Here is an 18480-nt window from a genome sequence, read left to right on the forward strand (position 1 = left end):
AACGCTACTGAATGAACTTATTTCTTCAATATGACAGATGATGCTTGAAAAATATACAGTTGTAAGAAGCAAAGGAAACGAGAAGCTTTTACAAAAACAAGGTTCATGCAGCATTTTCACTTTGCACTCATCAAACACACATTCACAGATGACTACATGAATACATGACTTTATGTGTGTACAGGTCTAGTGTTTTTTTTTTTTTTTTGTATTCTTTGACAGAGGCACTGGTACTGACATAGGTCTGAGATGCTAAGAGAGAGAGAGGTTAGGGCGAGGGAAAGCATTATGCCAGAGAGTGTCCTCACAAAGATATAAGTACCGGTATGTGTGAGCGTGTGTTTGTCCTTTGATGCCTTTGATGTATCAAGATTCTACAGTCTGATGTCAGAGGCTGCAGTAAGTGGACACACAGCCAGAGACAAGTTCAGAAGTCAAACAGGAGCAGAAACAGTTGGACTGGACAGGACTTGCTTATGATTTAGGAAGAAAGAAGCCCTCAGATATTTCTGCACAATTATTGACAAGGAAGGGAGGAGCTACTGCTGTTACAAGGACAAGAGGAAACCACAGGAAAGTCCAGATCAGCTCCAAGGTTTTCGCTGAGTCAATACATGTTAGTAGTTCATGTCAGTGTTTAGTTCATTTAGTCAAATGTTTTGAAAAGTGTCCCACGTGGGCCTTTGCTTTCTTTCCCAAGAGACAGCTTGACTAGTGGCATTTCACACAGTGTTCCTTTGTTTTTGGCAGAGCAGTGCATGATGGGTAGATCCAACAAAGCGCGTTTGCCGCACGCCGCAGCCTATTTGCAGCAGTGTTTGTGTCTTTTCAGCCATAAATGTAACAGACAAAGGGGAGCTGATGCTCAAGGCGCTGAAATGTGGGATTATGCATTGTAGGCACCGTCAGCCAGAGCGCGGTGCCTGGTGACCACCACCCGCTCTCTTCCAGCTGCAGCTCATACTTACCTGGCAGGGGAGATACCATGATCAACAAGGTGGTTCACCCAGGGCGAGGCTCAGTCATTGCACTCCGGCTGTGCTGACCCCTGCGAATTCCCCAAATGTGGGAATCTCGACTGCATAATTTCTGGTAGTGGGGGACTGCGTTCGCGCTCTCCCCTGTTGCGTGCGTGTAGAAGAAAACACAATGTGTCAGGAATGCCCATGCGCTAACCTGTTGAAGACTCTCCGTTTTGTGAAGTGGCTTTGTTGATTTGGAGTTACATGTCAGCTTTTGCAGTCTGTCCACAAAGCGGCAGTGTTGCTCTGCAGAAGCTCTCTGGCGTGCGCTACAGAGTGGCGTGTTTAGTCATGACAATTCCCCGTGTTCCCGTTGGAATTGGGGAAGTGGGCGTGGCCTTTCCATGACAAAATGAAGTGTGAGCTCTCCTGTCCGACTGTGCTGCTTGTTTGTGGAAGAAATGTGTGCTAGATGTTCTTCTAGTATGCTTTATTTCTAGGCTTTGGTGTGGAACAGCAATGAGTTGAAGCTATTTTTGGCCGGCTTTGCCGTATGGCTGAGCCTTTTGAGTTGGTGAAAGGTCAAACATCTTTGTATAGCGGCAGGGAAAAGTACACGGCAGACAGATGGGCGGAGTTGCTAAGTGGCGGCAATCGATAAGCTGGCTTACAAACGGGACACCGCGACAAGTGACGGTTGTACCAAGAGCTTGATTTGGACGTCAAACGCTTGGGCCTCATCGCTTCTCGGCCTTTTGGCTAAGATCAAGTGTAGTATCTGTTCTTATCAGTTTAATATCTGATATGTCCCCTATATGGGGATAACGTATTAAACCCATTTTTAGGAGAGGGAGCTGAAAAGGGAGCTTGCTCCGCTCACTCCACGCATCGACCTGGCATTGCAGTGCCGCCGGGAACGGTGCACCTTTCTCTTGCTTTGTAGAAAATCAAGCTCTGACACGCATGTTTAGTTAGGAGTCAAACTTTTACAGTGGCTTTAGGAAAATGCGGCTAAGTTTTTATCAAGTGAATTGTGCACAACCAGTCAGTTGATTTACTGATATCACCCAGGGAACCCCGCTCAACAACACAGTGCACTTCAGCTACGATGATTGGTCGCGGACTCCCTGAAGACGCCTGATCGTTTCCCAGACTTTGTAGTCTCCATGTAAAAGCCAGGCCTGGATTTTTCAGGCTGGAGGTGGTGGGGGGTGGAGGGGAGGCTGGGATTTAGCACGCGGCAAGCCAAGGGAGGCGCACCGCGACGGTGGTAGCTGGGACGACTAGGGTCCTCAGCTGCTCTCTGAGACAGGCCTGTTCTGACTCTTGTTTCTCTTCATAACGCACAAGTCTTTCGCCTTTTACTAAAGACTTCCGTGGAGAGGAACACCAATGAGTTGAAGTTATTTTTGGCTGGCTCGGCCTTATGGCTGAGCCTTTTGAGTTGGTGAAAAGTCAAACATCTTTATAGAGCGCCACAAGTGGGAGCTCCCCTGTCCGACTTTGCTCTTTCTTTGCGGAAGAAATGTGTGCTAGATGTTGTCATTTCGCTGGTATACTTTATTTTTAGGCTTTGGTGGGGATGCTGCCGTCTTTGAGACAAGAAAAGTGTACATGATGACAGTAAAAAAAGAAATAACGCTACTGAATGAACTTATTTCTTCAATATGACAGATGATGCTTGAAAAATATACAGTTGTAAGAAGCAAAGGAAACAAGAGAAGCTTTTACAAAAACAAGGTTCATGCAGCATTTTCACTTTGCACTCATCAAACACACATTCACAGATGACTACATGAATACATGACTTTATGTGTGTACAGGTCTAGTGTTTTGTTTTTTTTTTTTGTATTCTTTGACAGAGGCACTGGTACTGACATAGGTCTGAGATGCTAAGAGAGAGAGAGGTTAGGGCGAGGGAAAGCATTATGCCAGAGAGTGTCCTCACAAAGATATAAGTACCGGTATGTGTGAGCGTGTGTTTGTCCTTTGATGCCTTTGATGTATCAAGATTCTACAGTCTGATGTCAGAGGCTGCAGTAAGTGGACACACAGCCAGAGACAAGTTCAGAAGTCAAACAGGAGCAGAAACAGTTGGACTGGACAGGACTTGCTTATGATTTAGGAAGAAAGAAGCCCTCAGATATTTCTGCACAATTATTGACAAGGAAGGGAGGAGCTACTGCTGTTACAAGGACAAGAGGAAACCACAGGAAAGTCCAGATCAGCTCCAAGGTTTTCGCTGAGTCAATACATGTTAGTAGTTCATGTCAGTGTTTAGTTCATTTAGTCAAATGTTTTGAAAAGTGTCCCACGTGGGCCTTTGCTTTCTTTCCCAAGAGACAGCTTGACTAGTGGCATTTCACACAGTGTTCCTTTGTTTTTGGCAGAGCAGTGCATGATGGGTAGATCCAACAAAGCGCGTTTGCCGCACGCCGCAGCCTATTTGCAGCAGTGTTTGTGTCTTTTCAGCCATAAATGTAACAGACAAAGGGGAGCTGATGCTCAAGGCGCTGAAATGTGGGATTATGCATTGTAGGCACCGTCAGCCAGAGCGCGGTGCCTGGTGACCACCACCCGCTCTCTTCCAGCTGCAGCTCATACTTACCTGGCAGGGGAGATACCATGATCAACAAGGTGGTTCACCCAGGGCGAGGCTCAGTCATTGCACTCCGGCTGTGCTGACCCCTGCGAATTCCCCAAATGTGGGAATCTCGACTGCATAATTTCTGGTAGTGGGGGACTGCGTTCGCGCTCTCCCCTGTTGCGTGCGTGTAGAAGAAAACACAATGTGTCAGGAATGCCCATGCGCTAACCTGTTGAAGACTCTCCGTTTTGTGAAGTGGCTTTGTTGATTTGGAGTTACATGTCAGCTTTTGCAGTCTGTCCACAAAGCGGCAGTGTTGCTCTGCAGAAGCTCTCTGGCGTGCGCTACAGAGTGGCGTGTTTAGTCATGACAATTCCCCGTGTTCCCGTTGGAATTGGGGAAGTGGGCGTGGCCTTTCCATGACAAAATGAAGTGTGAGCTCTCCTGTCCGACTGTGCTGCTTGTTTGTGGAAGAAATGTGTGCTAGATGTTCTTCTAGTATGCTTTATTTCTAGGCTTTGGTGTGGAACAGCAATGAGTTGAAGCTATTTTTGGCCGGCTTTGCCGTATGGCTGAGCCTTTTGAGTTGGTGAAAGGTCAAACATCTTTGTATAGCGGCAGGGAAAAGTACACGGCAGACAGATGGGCGGAGTTGCTAAGTGGCGGCAATCGATAAGCTGGCTTACAAACGGGACACCGCGACAAGTGACGGTTGTACCAAGAGCTTGATTTGGACGTCAAACGCTTGGGCCTCATCGCTTCTCGGCCTTTTGGCTAAGATCAAGTGTAGTATCTGTTCTTATCAGTTTAATATCTGATATGTCCCCTATATGGGGATAACGTATTAAACCCATTTTTAGGAGAGGGAGCTGAAAAGGGAGCTTGCTCCGCTCACTCCACGCATCGACCTGGCATTGCAGTGCCGCCGGGAACGGTGCACCTTTCTCTTGCTTTGTAGAAAATCAAGCTCTGACACGCATGTTTAGTTAGGAGTCAAACTTTTACAGTGGCTGAAGGAAAATGCGGCTAAGTTTTTATCAAGTGAATTGTGCACAACCAGTCAGTTGATTTACTGATATCACCCAGGGAACCCCGCTCAACAACACAGTGCACTTCAGCTACGATGATTGGTCGCGGACTCCCTGAAGACGCCTGATCGTTTCCCAGACTTTGTAGTCTCCATGTAAAAGCCAGGCCTGGATTTTTCAGGCTGGAGGTGGTGGGGGGTGGAGGGGAGGCTGGGATTTAGCACGCGGCAAGCCAAGGGAGGCGCACCGCGACGGTGGTAGCTGGGACGACTAGGGTCCTCAGCTGCTCTCTGAGACAGGCCTGTTCTGACTCTTGTTTCTCTTCATAACGCACAAGTCTTTCGCCTTTTACTAAAGACTTCCGTGGAGAGGAACACCAATGAGTTGAAGTTATTTTTGGCTGGCTCGGCCTTATGGCTGAGCCTTTTGAGTTGGTGAAAAGTCAAACATCTTTATAGAGCGCCACAAGTGGGAGCTCCCCTGTCCGACTTTGCTCTTTCTTTGCGGAAGAAATGTGTGCTAGATGTTGTCATTTCGCTGGTATACTTTATTTTTAGGCTTTGGTGGGGATGCTGCCGTCTTTGAGACAAGAAAAGTGTACATGATGACAGTAAAAAAAGAAATAACGCTACTGAATGAACTTATTTCTTCAATATGACAGATGATGCTTGAAAAATATACAGTTGTAAGAAGCAAAGGAAACGAGAAGCTTTTACAAAAACAAGGTTCATGCAGCATTTTCACTTTGCACTCATCAAACACACATTCACAGATGACTACATGAATACATGACTTTATGTGTGTACAGGTCTAGTGTTTTTTTTTTTTTTTTGTATTCTTTGACAGAGGCACTGGTACTGACATAGGTCTGAGATGCTAAGAGAGAGAGAGGTTAGGGCGAGGGAAAGCATTATGCCAGAGAGTGTCCTCACAAAGATATAAGTACCGGTATGTGTGAGCGTGTGTTTGTCCTTTGATGCCTTTGATGTATCAAGATTCTACAGTCTGATGTCAGAGGCTGCAGTAAGTGGACACACAGCCAGAGACAAGTTCAGAAGTCAAACAGGAGCAGAAACAGTTGGACTGGACAGGACTTGCTTATGATTTAGGAAGAAAGAAGCCCTCAGATATTTCTGCACAATTATTGACAAGGAAGGGAGGAGCTACTGCTGTTACAAGGACAAGAGGAAACCACAGGAAAGTCCAGATCAGCTCCAAGGTTTTCGCTGAGTCAATACATGTTAGTAGTTCATGTCAGTGTTTAGTTCATTTAGTCAAATGTTTTGAAAAGTGTCCCACGTGGGCCTTTGCTTTCTTTCCCAAGAGACAGCTTGACTAGTGGCATTTCACACAGTGTTCCTTTGTTTTTGGCAGAGCAGTGCATGATGGGTAGATCCAACAAAGCGCGTTTGCCGCACGCCGCAGCCTATTTGCAGCAGTGTTTGTGTCTTTTCAGCCATAAATGTAACAGACAAAGGGGAGCTGATGCTCAAGGCGCTGAAATGTGGGATTATGCATTGTAGGCACCGTCAGCCAGAGCGCGGTGCCTGGTGACCACCACCCGCTCTCTTCCAGCTGCAGCTCATACTTACCTGGCAGGGGAGATACCATGATCAACAAGGTGGTTCACCCAGGGCGAGGCTCAGTCATTGCACTCCGGCTGTGCTGACCCCTGCGAATTCCCCAAATGTGGGAATCTCGACTGCATAATTTCTGGTAGTGGGGGACTGCGTTCGCGCTCTCCCCTGTTGCGTGCGTGTAGAAGAAAACACAATGTGTCAGGAATGCCCATGCGCTAACCTGTTGAAGACTCTCCGTTTTGTGAAGTGGCTTTGTTGATTTGGAGTTACATGTCAGCTTTTGCAGTCTGTCCACAAAGCGGCAGTGTTGCTCTGCAGAAGCTCTCTGGCGTGCGCTACAGAGTGGCGTGTTTAGTCATGACAATTCCCCGTGTTCCCGTTGGAATTGGGGAAGTGGGCGTGGCCTTTCCATGACAAAATGATAAGAGACAGCTTGACTAGTGGCATTTCACACAGTGTTCCTTTGTTTTTGGCAGAGCAGTGCATGATGGGTAGATCCAACAAAGCGCGTTTGCCGCACGCCGCAGCCTATTTGCAGCAGTGTTTGTGTCTTTTCAGCCATAAATGTAACAGACAAAGGGGAGCTGATGCTCAAGGCGCTGAAATGTGGGATTATGCATTGTAGGCACCGTCAGCCAGAGCGCGGTGCCTGGTGACCACCACCCGCTCTCTTCCAGCTGCAGCTCATACTTACCTGGCAGGGGAGATACCATGATCAACAAGGTGGTTCACCCAGGGCGAGGCTCAGTCATTGCACTCCGGCTGTGCTGACCCCTGCGAATTCCCCAAATGTGGGAATCTCGACTGCATAATTTCTGGTAGTGGGGGACTGCGTTCGCGCTCTCCCCTGTTGCGTGCGTGTAGAAGAAAACACAATGTGTCAGGAATGCCCATGCGCTAACCTGTTGAAGACTCTCCGTTTTGTGAAGTGGCTTTGTTGATTTGGAGTTACATGTCAGCTTTTGCAGTCTGTCCACAAAGCGGCAGTGTTGCTCTGCAGAAGCTCTCTGGCGTGCGCTACAGAGTGGCGTGTTTAGTCATGACAATTCCCCGTGTTCCCGTTGGAATTGGGGAAGTGGGCGTGGCCTTTCCATGACAAAATGAAGTGTGAGCTCTCCTGTCCGACTGTGCTGCTTGTTTGTGGAAGAAATGTGTGCTAGATGTTCTTCTAGTATGCTTTATTTCTAGGCTTTGGTGTGGAACAGCAATGAGTTGAAGCTATTTTTGGCCGGCTTTGCCGTATGGCTGAGCCTTTTGAGTTGGTGAAAGGTCAAACATCTTTGTATAGCGGCAGGGAAAAGTACACGGCAGACAGATGGGCGGAGTTGCTAAGTGGCGGCAATCGATAAGCTGGCTTACAAACGGGACACCGCGACAAGTGACGGTTGTACCAAGAGCTTGATTTGGACGTCAAACGCTTGGGCCTCATCGCTTCTCGGCCTTTTGGCTAAGATCAAGTGTAGTATCTGTTCTTATCAGTTTAATATCTGATATGTCCCCTATATGGGGATAACGTATTAAACCCATTTTTAGGAGAGGGAGCTGAAAAGGGAGCTTGCTCCGCTCACTCCACGCATCGACCTGGCATTGCAGTGCCGCCGGGAACGGTGCACCTTTCTCTTGCTTTGTAGAAAATCAAGCTCTGACACGCATGTTTAGTTAGGAGTCAAACTTTTACAGTGGCTTTAGGAAAATGCGGCTAAGTTTTTATCAAGTGAATTGTGCACAACCAGTCAGTTGATTTACTGATATCACCCAGGGAACCCCGCTCAACAACACAGTGCACTTCAGCTACGATGATTGGTCGCGGACTCCCTGAAGACGCCTGATCGTTTCCCAGACTTTGTAGTCTCCATGTAAAAGCCAGGCCTGGATTTTTCAGGCTGGAGGTGGTGGGGGGTGGAGGGGAGGCTGGGATTTAGCACGCGGCAAGCCAAGGGAGGCGCACCGCGACGGTGGTAGCTGGGACGACTAGGGTCCTCAGCTGCTCTCTGAGACAGGCCTGTTCTGACTCTTGTTTCTCTTCATAACGCACAAGTCTTTCGCCTTTTACTAAAGACTTCCGTGGAGAGGAACACCAATGAGTTGAAGTTATTTTTGGCTGGCTCGGCCTTATGGCTGAGCCTTTTGAGTTGGTGAAAAGTCAAACATCTTTATAGAGCGCCACAAGTGGGAGCTCCCCTGTCCGACTTTGCTCTTTCTTTGCGGAAGAAATGTGTGCTAGATGTTGTCATTTCGCTGGTATACTTTATTTTTAGGCTTTGGTGGGGATGCTGCCGTCTTTGAGACAAGAAAAGTGTACATGATGACAGTAAAAAAAGAAATAACGCTACTGAATGAACTTATTTCTTCAATATGACAGATGATGCTTGAAAAATATACAGTTGTAAGAAGCAAAGGAAACAAGAGAAGCTTTTACAAAAACAAGGTTCATGCAGCATTTTCACTTTGCACTCATCAAACACACATTCACAGATGACTACATGAATACATGACTTTATGTGTGTACAGGTCTAGTGTTTTTTTTTTTTTTTTGTATTCTTTGACAGAGGCACTGGTACTGACATAGGTCTGAGATGCTAAGAGAGAGAGAGGTTAGGGCGAGGGAAAGCATTATGCCAGAGAGTGTCCTCACAAAGATATAAGTACCGGTATGTGTGAGCGTGTGTTTGTCCTTTGATGCCTTTGATGTATCAAGATTCTACAGTCTGATGTCAGAGGCTGCAGTAAGTGGACACACAGCCAGAGACAAGTTCAGAAGTCAAACAGGAGCAGAAACAGTTGGACTGGACAGGACTTGCTTATGATTTAGGAAGAAAGAAGCCCTCAGATATTTCTGCACAATTATTGACAAGGAAGGGAGGAGCTACTGCTGTTACAAGGACAAGAGGAAACCACAGGAAAGTCCAGATCAGCTCCAAGGTTTTCGCTGAGTCAATACATGTTAGTAGTTCATGTCAGTGTTTAGTTCATTTAGTCAAATGTTTTGAAAAGTGTCCCACGTGGGCCTTTGCTTTCTTTCCCAAGAGACAGCTTGACTAGTGGCATTTCACACAGTGTTCCTTTGTTTTTGGCAGAGCAGTGCATGATGGGTAGATCCAACAAAGCGCGTTTGCCGCACGCCGCAGCCTATTTGCAGCAGTGTTTGTGTCTTTTCAGCCATAAATGTAACAGACAAAGGGGAGCTGATGCTCAAGGCGCTGAAATGTGGGATTATGCATTGTAGGCACCGTCAGCCAGAGCGCGGTGCCTGGTGACCACCACCCGCTCTCTTCCAGCTGCAGCTCATACTTACCTGGCAGGGGAGATACCATGATCAACAAGGTGGTTCACCCAGGGCGAGGCTCAGTCATTGCACTCCGGCTGTGCTGACCCCTGCGAATTCCCCAAATGTGGGAATCTCGACTGCATAATTTCTGGTAGTGGGGGACTGCGTTCGCGCTCTCCCCTGTTGCGTGCGTGTAGAAGAAAACACAATGTGTCAGGAATGCCCATGCGCTAACCTGTTGAAGACTCTCCGTTTTGTGAAGTGGCTTTGTTGATTTGGAGTTACATGTCAGCTTTTGCAGTCTGTCCACAAAGCGGCAGTGTTGCTCTGCAGAAGCTCTCTGGCGTGCGCTACAGAGTGGCGTGTTTAGTCATGACAATTCCCCGTGTTCCCGTTGGAATTGGGGAAGTGGGCGTGGCCTTTCCATGACAAAATGAAGTGTGAGCTCTCCTGTCCGACTTTGCTGCTTGTTTGTGGACGAAATGTGTGCTAGATGTTGTTCTAGTATGCTTTATTTCTAGGCTTTGGTGTGGAACAGCAATGAGTTGAAGCTATTTTTGGCCGGCTTTGCCGTATGGCTGAGCCTTTTGAGTTGGTGAAAGGTCAAACATCTTTGTATAGCGGCAGGGAAAAGTACACGGCAGACAGATGGGCGGAGTTGCTAAGTGGCGGCAATCGATAAGCTGGCTTACAAACGGGACACCGCGACAAGTGACGGTTGTACCAAGAGCTTGATTTGGACGTCAAACGCTTGGGCCTCATCGCTTCTCGGCCTTTTGGCTAAGATCAAGTGTAGTATCTGTTCTTATCAGTTTAATATCTGATATGTCCCCTATATGGGGATAACGTATTAAACCCATTTTTAGGAGAGGGAGCTGAAAAGGGAGCTTGCTCCGCTCACTCCACGCATCGACCTGGCATTGCAGTGCCGCCGGGAACGGTGCACCTTTCTCTTGCTTTGTAGAAAATCAAGCTCTGACACGCATGTTTAGTTAGGAGTCAAACTTTTACAGTGGCTGAAGGAAAATGCGGCTAAGTTTTTATCAAGTGAATTGTGCACAACCAGTCAGTTGATTTACTGATATCACCCAGGGAACCCCGCTCAACAACACAGTGCACTTCAGCTACGATGATTGGTCGCGGACTCCCTGAAGACGCCTGATCGTTTCCCAGACTTTGTAGTCTCCATGTAAAAGCCAGGCCTGGATTTTTCAGGCTGGAGATGCTGGGGGGGCAATGGAGGGGAGGCTGGGATTTAGCACGCGGCAAGCCAAGGGAGGCACACCGCGACGGTGGTAGCTGGGACGACTAGGGTCCTCAGCTGCTCTCTGAGACAGGCCTGTTCTGACTCTTGTTTCTCTTCATAACGCACAAGTCTTTCGCCTTTTACTAAAGACTTCCGTGGAGAGGAACACCAATGAGTTGAAGTTATTTTTGGCTGGCTCGGCCTTATAGCTGAGCCTTTTGAGTTGGTGAAAAGTCAAACATCTTTATAGAGCGCCACAAGTGGGAGCTCCCCTGTCCGACTTTGCTCTTTCTTTGCGGAAGAAATGTGTGCTAGATGTTGTCATTTCGCTGGTATACTTTATTTTTAGGCTTTGGTGGGGATGCTGCCGTCTTCGAGACAAGAAAAGTGTACATGATGACAGTAAAAAAAGAAATAACGCTACTGAATGAACTTATTTCTTCAATATGACAGATGATGCTTGAAAAATATACAGTTGTAAGAAGCAAAGGAAACAAGAGAAGCTTTTACAAAAACAAGGTTCATGCAGCATTTTCACTTTGCACTCATCAAACACACATTCACAGATGACTACATGAATACATGACTTTATGTGTGTACAGGTCTAGTGTTTTTTTTTTTTTGTATTCTTTGACAGAGGCACAGGTACTGACATAGGTCTGAGATGCTAAGAGAGAGAGAGGTTAGGGCGAGGGAAAGCATTATGCCAGAGAGTGTCCTCACAAAGATATAAGTACCGGTATGTGTGAGCGTGTGTTTGTCCTTTGATGCCTTTGATGTATCAAGATTCTACAGTCTGATGTCAGAGGCTGCAGTAAGTGGACACACAGCCAGAGACAAGTTCAGAAGTCAAACAGGAGCAGAAACAGTTGGACTGGACAGGACTTGCTTATGATTTAGGAAGAAAGAAGCCCTCAGATATTTCTGCACAATTATTGACAAGGAAGGGAGGAGCTACTGCTGTTACAAGGACAAGAGGAAACCACAGGAAAGTCCAGATCAGCTCCAAGGTTTTCGCTGAGTCAATACATGTTAGTAGTTCATGTCAGTGTTTAGTTCATTTAGTCAAATGTTTTGAAAAGTGTCCCACGTGGGCCTTTGCTTTCTTTCCCAAGAGACAGCTTGACTAGTGGCATTTCACACAGTGTTCCTTTGTTTTTGGCAGAGCAGTGCATGATGGGTAGATCCAACAAAGCGCGTTTGCCGCACGCCGCAGCCTATTTGCAGCAGTGTTTGTGTCTTTTCAGCCATAAATGTAACAGACAAAGGGGAGCTGATGCTCAAGGCGCTGAAATGTGGGATTATGCATTGTAGGCACCGTCAGCCAGAGCGCGGTGCCTGGTGACCACCACCCGCTCTCTTCCAGCTGCAGCTCATACTTACCTGGCAGGGGAGATACCATGATCAACAAGGTGGTTCACCCAGGGCGAGGCTCAGTCATTGCACTCCGGCTGTGTTGACCCCTGCGAACTCCCCAAATGTGGGAATCTCGACTGCATAATTTCTGGTAGTGGGGGACTGCGTTCGCGCTCTCCCCTGTTGCGTGCGTGTAGAAGAAAACACAATGTGTCAGGAATGCCCATGCGCTAACCTGTTGAAGACTCTCCGTTTTGTGAAGTGGCTTTGTTGATTTGGAGTTACATGTCAGCTTTTGCAGTCTGTCCACAAAGCGGCAGTGTTGCTCTGCAGAAGCTCTCTGGCGTGCGCTACAGAGTGGCGTGTTTAGTCATGACAATTCCCCGTGTTCCCGTTGGAATTGGGGAAGTGGGCGTGGCCTTTCCATGACAAAATGAAGTGTGAGCTCTCCTGTCCGACTGTGCTGCTTGTTTGTGGAAGAAATGTGTGCTAGATGTTCTTCTAGTATGCTTTATTTCTAGGCTTTGGTGTGGAACAGCAATGAGTTGAAGCTATTTTTGGCCGGCTTTGCCGTATGGCTGAGCCTTTTGAGTTGGTGAAAGGTCAAACATCTTTGTATAGCGGCAGGGAAAAGTACACGGCAGACAGATGGGCGGAGTTGCTAAGTGGCGGCAATCGATAAGCTGGCTTACAAACGGGACACCGCGACAAGTGACGGTTGTACCAAGAGCTTGATTTGGACGTCAAACGCTTGGGCCTCATCGCTTCTCGGCCTTTTGGCTAAGATCAAGTGTAGTATCTGTTCTTATCAGTTTAATATCTGATATGTCCCCTATATGGGGATAACGTATTAAACCCATTTTTAGGAGAGGGAGCTGAAAAGGGAGCTTGCTCCGCTCACTCCACGCATCGACCTGGCATTGCAGTGCTGCCGGGAACGGTGCACCTTTCTCTTGCTTTGTAGAAAATCAAGCTCTGACACGCATGTTTAGTTAGGAGTCAAACTTTTACAGTGGCTGAAGGAAAATGCGGCTAAGTTTTTATCAAGTGAATTGTGCACAACCAGTCAGTTGATTTACTGATATCACCCAGGGAACCCCGCTCAACAACACAGTGCACTTCAGCTACGATGATTGGTCGCGGACTCCCTGAAGACGCCTGATCGTTTCCCAGACTTTGTAGTCTCCATGTAAAAGCCAGGCCTGGATTTTTCAGGCTGGAGATGCTGGGGGGGCAATGGAGGGGAGGCTGGGATTTAGCACGCGGCAAGCCAAGGGAGGCACACCGCGACGGTGGTAGCTGGGACGACTAGGGTCCTCAGCTGCTCTCTGAGACAGGCCTGTTCTGACTCTTGTTTCTCTTCATAACGCACAAGTCTTTCGCCTTTTACTAAAGACTTCCGTGGAGAGGAACACCAATGAGTTGAAGTTATTTTTGGCTGGCTCGGCCTTATGGCTGAGCCTTTTGAGTTGGTGAAAAGTCAAACATCTTTATAGAGCGCCACAAGTGGGAGCTCCCCTGTCCGACTTTGCTCTTTCTTTGCGGAAGAAATATGTGCTAGATGTTGTCATTTTGCTGGTATACTTTATTTTTAGGCTTTGGTGGGGATGCTGGTGTCTTTGAGACAAGAAAAGTGTACATGATGACAGTAAAAAAAGAAATAACGCTACTGAATGAACTTATTTCTTCAATATGACAGATGATGCTTGAAAAATATACAGTTGTAAGAAGCAAAGGAAACAAGAGAAGCTTTTACAAAAACAAGGTTCATGCAGCATTTTCACTTTGCACTCATCAAACACACATTCACAGATGACTACATGAATACATGACTTTATGTGTGTACAGGTCTAGTGTTTTTTTTTTTTTTTGTATTCTTTGACAGAGGCACTGGTACTGACATAGGTCTGAGATGCTAAGAGAGAGAGAGGTTAGGGCGAGGGAAAGCATTATGCCAGAGAGTGTCCTCACAAAGATATAAGTACCGGTATGTGTGAGCGTGTGTTTGTCCTTTGATGCCTTTGATGTATCAAGATTCTACAGTCTGATGTCAGAGGCTGCAGTAAGTGGACACACAGCCAGAGACAAGTTCAGAAGTCAAACAGGAGCAGAAACAGTTGGACTGGACAGGACTTGCTTATGATTTAGGAAGAAAGAAGCCCTCAGATATTTCTGCACAATTATTGACAAGGAAGGGAGGAGCTACTGCTGTTACAAGGACAAGAGGAAACCACAGGAAAGTCCAGATCAGCTCCAAGGTTTTCGCTGAGTCAATACATGTTAGTAGTTCATGTCAGTGTTTAGTTCATTTAGTCAAATGTTTTGAAAAGTGTCCCACGTGGGCCTTTGCTTTCTTTCCCAAGAGACAGCTTGACTAGTGGCATTTCACACAGTGTTCCTTTGTTTTTGGCAGAGCAGTGCATGATGGGTAGATCCAACAAAGCGCGTTTGCCGCACGCCGCAGCCTATTTGCAGCAGTGTTTGTGTCTTTTCAGCCATAAATGTAACAGACAAAGGGGAGCTGATGCTCAAGGCGCTGAAATGTGGGATTATGCATTGTAGGCACCGTCAGCCAGAGCGCGGTGCCTGGTGACCACCACCCGCTCTCTTCCAGCTGCAGCTCATACTTACCTGGCAGGGGAGATACCATGATCAACAAGGTGGTTCACCCAGGGCGAGGCTCAGTCATTGCACTCCGGCTGTGCTGACCCCTGCGAATTCCCCAAATGTGGGAATCTCGACTGCATAATTTCTGGTAGTGGGGGACTGCGTTCGCGCTCTCCCCTGTTGCGTGCGTGTAGAAGAAAACACAATGTGTCAGGAATGCCCATGTGCTAACCTGCTGAAGGCTCTCCGTTTTGTGAAGTGGCTTTGTTGATTTGGAGTTACATGTCAGCTTTTGCAGTCTGTCCACAAAGCGGCAGTGTTGCTCTGCAGAAGCTCTCTGGCGTGCGCTACAGAGTGGCGTGTTTAGTCATGACAATTCCCCGTGTTCCCGTTGGAATTGGGGAAGTGGGCGTGGCCTTTCCATGACAAAATGAAGTGTGAGTTTTCCTGTCCGACTGTGCTGCTTGTTTGTGGAAGAAATGTGTGCTAGATGTTCTTCTAGTATGCTTTATTTCTAGGCTTTGGTGTGGAACAGCAATGAGTTGAAGCTATTTTTGGCCGGCTTTGCCGTATGGCTGAGCCTTTTGAGTTGGTGAAAGGTCAAACATCTTTGTATAGCGGCAGGGAAAAGTACACGGCAGACAGATGGGCGGAGTTGCTAAGTGGCGGCAATCGATAAGCTGGCTTACAAACGGGACACCGCGACAAGTGACGGTTGTACCAAGAGCTTGATTTGGACGTCAAACGCTTGGGCCTCATCGCTTCTCGGCCTTTTGGCTAAGATCAAGTGTAGTATCTGTTCTTATCAGTTTAATATCTGATATGTCCCCTATATGGGGATAACGTATTAAACCCATTTTTAGGAGAGGGAGCTGAAAAGGGAGCTTGCTCCGCTCACTCCACGCATCGACCTGGCATTGCAGTGCCGCCGGGAACGGTGCACCTTTCTCTTGCTTTGTAGAAAATCAAGCTCTGACACGCATGTTTAGTTAGGAGTCAAACTTTTACAGTGGCTGAAGGAAAATGCGGCTAAGTTTTTATCAAGTGAATTGTGCACAACCAGTCAGTTGATTTACTGATATCACCCAGGGAACCCCGCTCAACAACACAGTGCACTTCAGCTACGATGATTGGTCGCGGACTCCCTGAAGACGCCTGATCGTTTCCCAGACTTTGTAGTCTCCATGTAAAAGCCAGGCCTGGATTTTTCAGGCTGGAGATGCTGGGGGGGCAATGGAGGGGAGGCTGGGATTTAGCACGCGGCAAGCCAAGGGAGGCACACCGCGACGGTGGTAGCTGGGACGACTAGGGTCCTCAGCTGCTCTCTGAAACAGGCCTGTTCTGACTCTTGTTTCTCTTCATAACGCACAAGTCTTTCGCCTTTTACTAAAGACTTCCGTGGAGAGGAACACCAATGAGTTGAAGTTATTTTTGGCTGGCTCGGCCTTATGGCTGAGCCTTTTGAGTTGGTGAAAAGTCAAACATCTTTATAGAGCGCCACAAGTGGGAGCTCCCCTGTCCGACTTTGCTCTTTCTTTGCGGAAGAAATGTGTGCTAGATGTTGTCATTTCGCTGGTATACTTTATTTTTAGGCTTTGGTGGGGATGCTGGTGTCTTTGAGACAAGAAAAGTGTACATGATGACAGTAAAAAAAGAAATAACGCTACTGAATGAACTTATTTCTTCAATATGACAGATGATGCTTGAAAAATATACAGTTGTAAGAAGCAAAGGAAACAAGAGAAGCTTTTACAAAAACAAGGTTCATGCAGCATTTTCACTTTGCACTCATCAAACACACATTCACAGATGACTACATGAATACATGACTTTATGTGTGTACAGGTCTAGTGTTTTTTTTTTTTTTTTTTTGTATTCTTTGACAGAGGCACTGGTACTGACATAGGTCTGAGATGCTAAGAGAGAGAGAGGTTAGGGCGAGGGAAAGCATTATGCCAGAGAGTGTCCTCACAAAGATATAAGTACCGGTATGTGTGAGCGTGTGTTTGTCCTTTGATGCCTTTGATGTATCAAGATTCTACAGTTTGATGTCAGAGGCTGCAGTAAGTGGACACACAGCCAGAGACAAGTTCAGAAGTCAAACAGGAGCAGAAACAGTTGGACTGGACAGGACTTGCTTATGATTTAGGAAGAAAGAAGCCCTCAGATATTTCTGCACAATTATTGACAAGGAAGGGAGGAGCTACTGCTGTTACAAGGACAAGAGGAAACCACAGGAAAGTCCAGATCAGCTCCAAGGTTTTCGCTGAGTCAATACATGTTAGTAGTTCATGTCAGTGTTTAGTTCATTTAGTCAAATGTTTTGAAAAGTGTCCCACGTGGGCCTTTGCTTTCTTTCCCAAGAGACAGCTTGACTAGTGGCATTTCACACAGTGTTCCTTTGTTTTTGGCAGAGCAGTGCATGATGGGTAGATCCAACAAAGCGCGTTTGCCGCACGCCGCAGCCTATTTGCAGCAGTGTTTGTGTCTTTTCAGCCATAAATGTAACAGACAAAGGGGAGCTGATGCTCAAGGCGCTGAAATGTGGGATTATGCATTGTAGGCACCGTCAGCCAGAGCGCGGTGCCTGGTGACCACCACCCGCTCTCTTCCAGCTGCAGCTCATACTTACCTGGCAGGGGAGATACCATGATCAACAAGGTGGTTCACCCAGGGCGAGGCTCAGTCATTGCACTCCGGCTGTGCTGACCCCTGCGAATTCCCCCAAATGTGGGAATCTCGACTGCATAATTTCTGGTAGTGGGGGACTGCGTTCGCGCTCTCCCCTGTTGCGTGCGTGTAGAAGAAAACACAATGTGTCAGGAATGCCCATGCGCTAACCTGTTGAAGACTCTCCGTTTTGTGAAGTGGCTTTGTTGATTTGGAGTTACATGTCAGCTTTTGCAGTCTGTCCACAAAGCGGCAGTGTTGCTCTGCAGAAGCTCTCTGGCGTGCGCTACAGAGTGGCGTGTTTAGTCATGACAATTCCCCGTGTTCCCGTTGGAATTGGGGAAGTGGGCGTGGCCTTTCCATGACAAAATGAAGTGTGAGCTCTCCTGTCCGACTGTGCTGCTTGTTTGTGGAAGAAATGTGTGCTAGATGTTGTTCTAGTATGCTTTATTTCTAGGCTTTGGTGTGGAACAGCAATGAGTTGAAGCTATTTTTGGCCGGCTTTGCCGTATGGCTGAGCCTTTTGAGTTGGTGAAAGGTCAAACATCTTTGTATAGCGGCAGGGAAAAGTACACGGCAGACAGATGGGCGGAGTTGCTAAGTGGCGGCAATCGATAAGCTGGCTTACAAACGGGACACCGCGACAAGTGACGGTTGTACCAAGAGCTTGATTTGGACGTCAAACGCTTGGGCCTCATCGCTTCTCGGCCTTTTGGCTAAGATCAAGTCTAGTATCTGTTCTTATCAGTTTAATACCTGTTATGTCCCCTATATGGGGATAACGTATTAAACCCATTTTTAGGAGAGGGAGCTGAAAAGGGAGCTTGCTCCGCTCACTCCACGCATCGACCTGGCATTGCAGTGCCGCCGGGAACGGTGCACCTTTCTCTTGCTTTGTAGAAAATCAAGCTCTGACACGCATGTTTAGTTAGGAGTCAAACTTTTACAGTGGCTGAAGGAAAATGCGGCTAAGTTTTTATCAAGTGAATTGTGCACAACCAGTCAGTTGATTTACTGATATCACCCAGGGAACCCCGCTCAACAACACAGTGCACTTCAGCTACGATGATTGGTCGCGGACTCCCTGAAGACGCCTGATCGTTTCCCAGACTTTGTAGTCTCCATGTAAAAGCCAGGCCTGGATTTTTCAGGCTGGAGATGCTGGGGGGGCAATGG

The 18480-nt window shown here is 47.3% G+C and overlaps 21 non-coding genes across 21 annotated transcripts; all 21 read left to right on the forward strand.

The window, feature by feature from the left end:
- The first annotated feature begins 960 nt into the window (after nucleotides 1–960).
- On the forward strand, nucleotides 961–1124 carry LOC121196376. The gene has a single exon (XR_005895841.1). It is a non-coding gene; the product is annotated as a U1 spliceosomal RNA (small nuclear RNA).
- A 577-nt stretch (nucleotides 1125–1701) lies between these two features.
- On the forward strand, nucleotides 1702–1892 carry LOC121196579. The gene has a single exon (XR_005896027.1). It is a non-coding gene; the product is annotated as a U2 spliceosomal RNA (small nuclear RNA).
- Nucleotides 1893–2282: 390 nt separating this feature from the next.
- LOC121196095 lies at nucleotides 2283–2397 on the forward strand. Its single transcript, XR_005895575.1, has one exon. It is a non-coding gene; the product is annotated as a U5 spliceosomal RNA (small nuclear RNA).
- A 1165-nt stretch (nucleotides 2398–3562) lies between these two features.
- On the forward strand, nucleotides 3563–3726 carry LOC121196377. The gene has a single exon (XR_005895842.1). It is a non-coding gene; the product is annotated as a U1 spliceosomal RNA (small nuclear RNA).
- A 577-nt stretch (nucleotides 3727–4303) lies between these two features.
- LOC121196580 lies at nucleotides 4304–4494 on the forward strand. The gene has a single exon (XR_005896028.1). It is a non-coding gene; the product is annotated as a U2 spliceosomal RNA (small nuclear RNA).
- Nucleotides 4495–4884: 390 nt separating this feature from the next.
- LOC121196096 lies at nucleotides 4885–4999 on the forward strand. The gene has a single exon (XR_005895576.1). It is a non-coding gene; the product is annotated as a U5 spliceosomal RNA (small nuclear RNA).
- A 1162-nt stretch (nucleotides 5000–6161) lies between these two features.
- Nucleotides 6162–6325, forward strand: LOC121196378. Its single transcript, XR_005895843.1, has one exon. It is a non-coding gene; the product is annotated as a U1 spliceosomal RNA (small nuclear RNA).
- A 518-nt stretch (nucleotides 6326–6843) lies between these two features.
- Nucleotides 6844–7007, forward strand: LOC121196379. The gene has a single exon (XR_005895844.1). It is a non-coding gene; the product is annotated as a U1 spliceosomal RNA (small nuclear RNA).
- Nucleotides 7008–7584: 577 nt separating this feature from the next.
- LOC121196581 lies at nucleotides 7585–7775 on the forward strand. Its single transcript, XR_005896029.1, has one exon. It is a non-coding gene; the product is annotated as a U2 spliceosomal RNA (small nuclear RNA).
- A 390-nt stretch (nucleotides 7776–8165) lies between these two features.
- LOC121196097 lies at nucleotides 8166–8280 on the forward strand. The gene has a single exon (XR_005895577.1). It is a non-coding gene; the product is annotated as a U5 spliceosomal RNA (small nuclear RNA).
- Nucleotides 8281–9444: 1164 nt separating this feature from the next.
- On the forward strand, nucleotides 9445–9608 carry LOC121196380. The gene has a single exon (XR_005895845.1). It is a non-coding gene; the product is annotated as a U1 spliceosomal RNA (small nuclear RNA).
- A 577-nt stretch (nucleotides 9609–10185) lies between these two features.
- LOC121196582 lies at nucleotides 10186–10376 on the forward strand. Its single transcript, XR_005896030.1, has one exon. It is a non-coding gene; the product is annotated as a U2 spliceosomal RNA (small nuclear RNA).
- A 394-nt stretch (nucleotides 10377–10770) lies between these two features.
- Nucleotides 10771–10887, forward strand: LOC121196154. The gene has a single exon (XR_005895631.1). It is a non-coding gene; the product is annotated as a U5 spliceosomal RNA (small nuclear RNA).
- Nucleotides 10888–12046: 1159 nt separating this feature from the next.
- LOC121196422 lies at nucleotides 12047–12210 on the forward strand. The gene has a single exon (XR_005895885.1). It is a non-coding gene; the product is annotated as a U1 spliceosomal RNA (small nuclear RNA).
- Nucleotides 12211–12787: 577 nt separating this feature from the next.
- Nucleotides 12788–12978, forward strand: LOC121196622. Its single transcript, XR_005896068.1, has one exon. It is a non-coding gene; the product is annotated as a U2 spliceosomal RNA (small nuclear RNA).
- A 394-nt stretch (nucleotides 12979–13372) lies between these two features.
- Nucleotides 13373–13487, forward strand: LOC121196098. Its single transcript, XR_005895578.1, has one exon. It is a non-coding gene; the product is annotated as a U5 spliceosomal RNA (small nuclear RNA).
- A 1163-nt stretch (nucleotides 13488–14650) lies between these two features.
- Nucleotides 14651–14814, forward strand: LOC121196382. The gene has a single exon (XR_005895846.1). It is a non-coding gene; the product is annotated as a U1 spliceosomal RNA (small nuclear RNA).
- A 577-nt stretch (nucleotides 14815–15391) lies between these two features.
- Nucleotides 15392–15582, forward strand: LOC121196583. Its single transcript, XR_005896031.1, has one exon. It is a non-coding gene; the product is annotated as a U2 spliceosomal RNA (small nuclear RNA).
- A 394-nt stretch (nucleotides 15583–15976) lies between these two features.
- On the forward strand, nucleotides 15977–16091 carry LOC121196099. Its single transcript, XR_005895579.1, has one exon. It is a non-coding gene; the product is annotated as a U5 spliceosomal RNA (small nuclear RNA).
- A 1167-nt stretch (nucleotides 16092–17258) lies between these two features.
- LOC121196416 lies at nucleotides 17259–17423 on the forward strand. The gene has a single exon (XR_005895879.1). It is a non-coding gene; the product is annotated as a U1 spliceosomal RNA (small nuclear RNA).
- A 577-nt stretch (nucleotides 17424–18000) lies between these two features.
- Nucleotides 18001–18191, forward strand: LOC121196697. The gene has a single exon (XR_005896137.1). It is a non-coding gene; the product is annotated as a U2 spliceosomal RNA (small nuclear RNA).
- The last annotated feature ends 289 nt before the right edge of the window (nucleotides 18192–18480 follow it).

This window comes from Toxotes jaculatrix, chromosome 16 (assembly GCF_017976425.1).
Source record: "Toxotes jaculatrix isolate fToxJac2 chromosome 16, fToxJac2.pri, whole genome shotgun sequence".
Classification (NCBI taxonomy): domain Eukaryota; kingdom Metazoa; phylum Chordata; class Actinopteri; family Toxotidae; genus Toxotes; species Toxotes jaculatrix.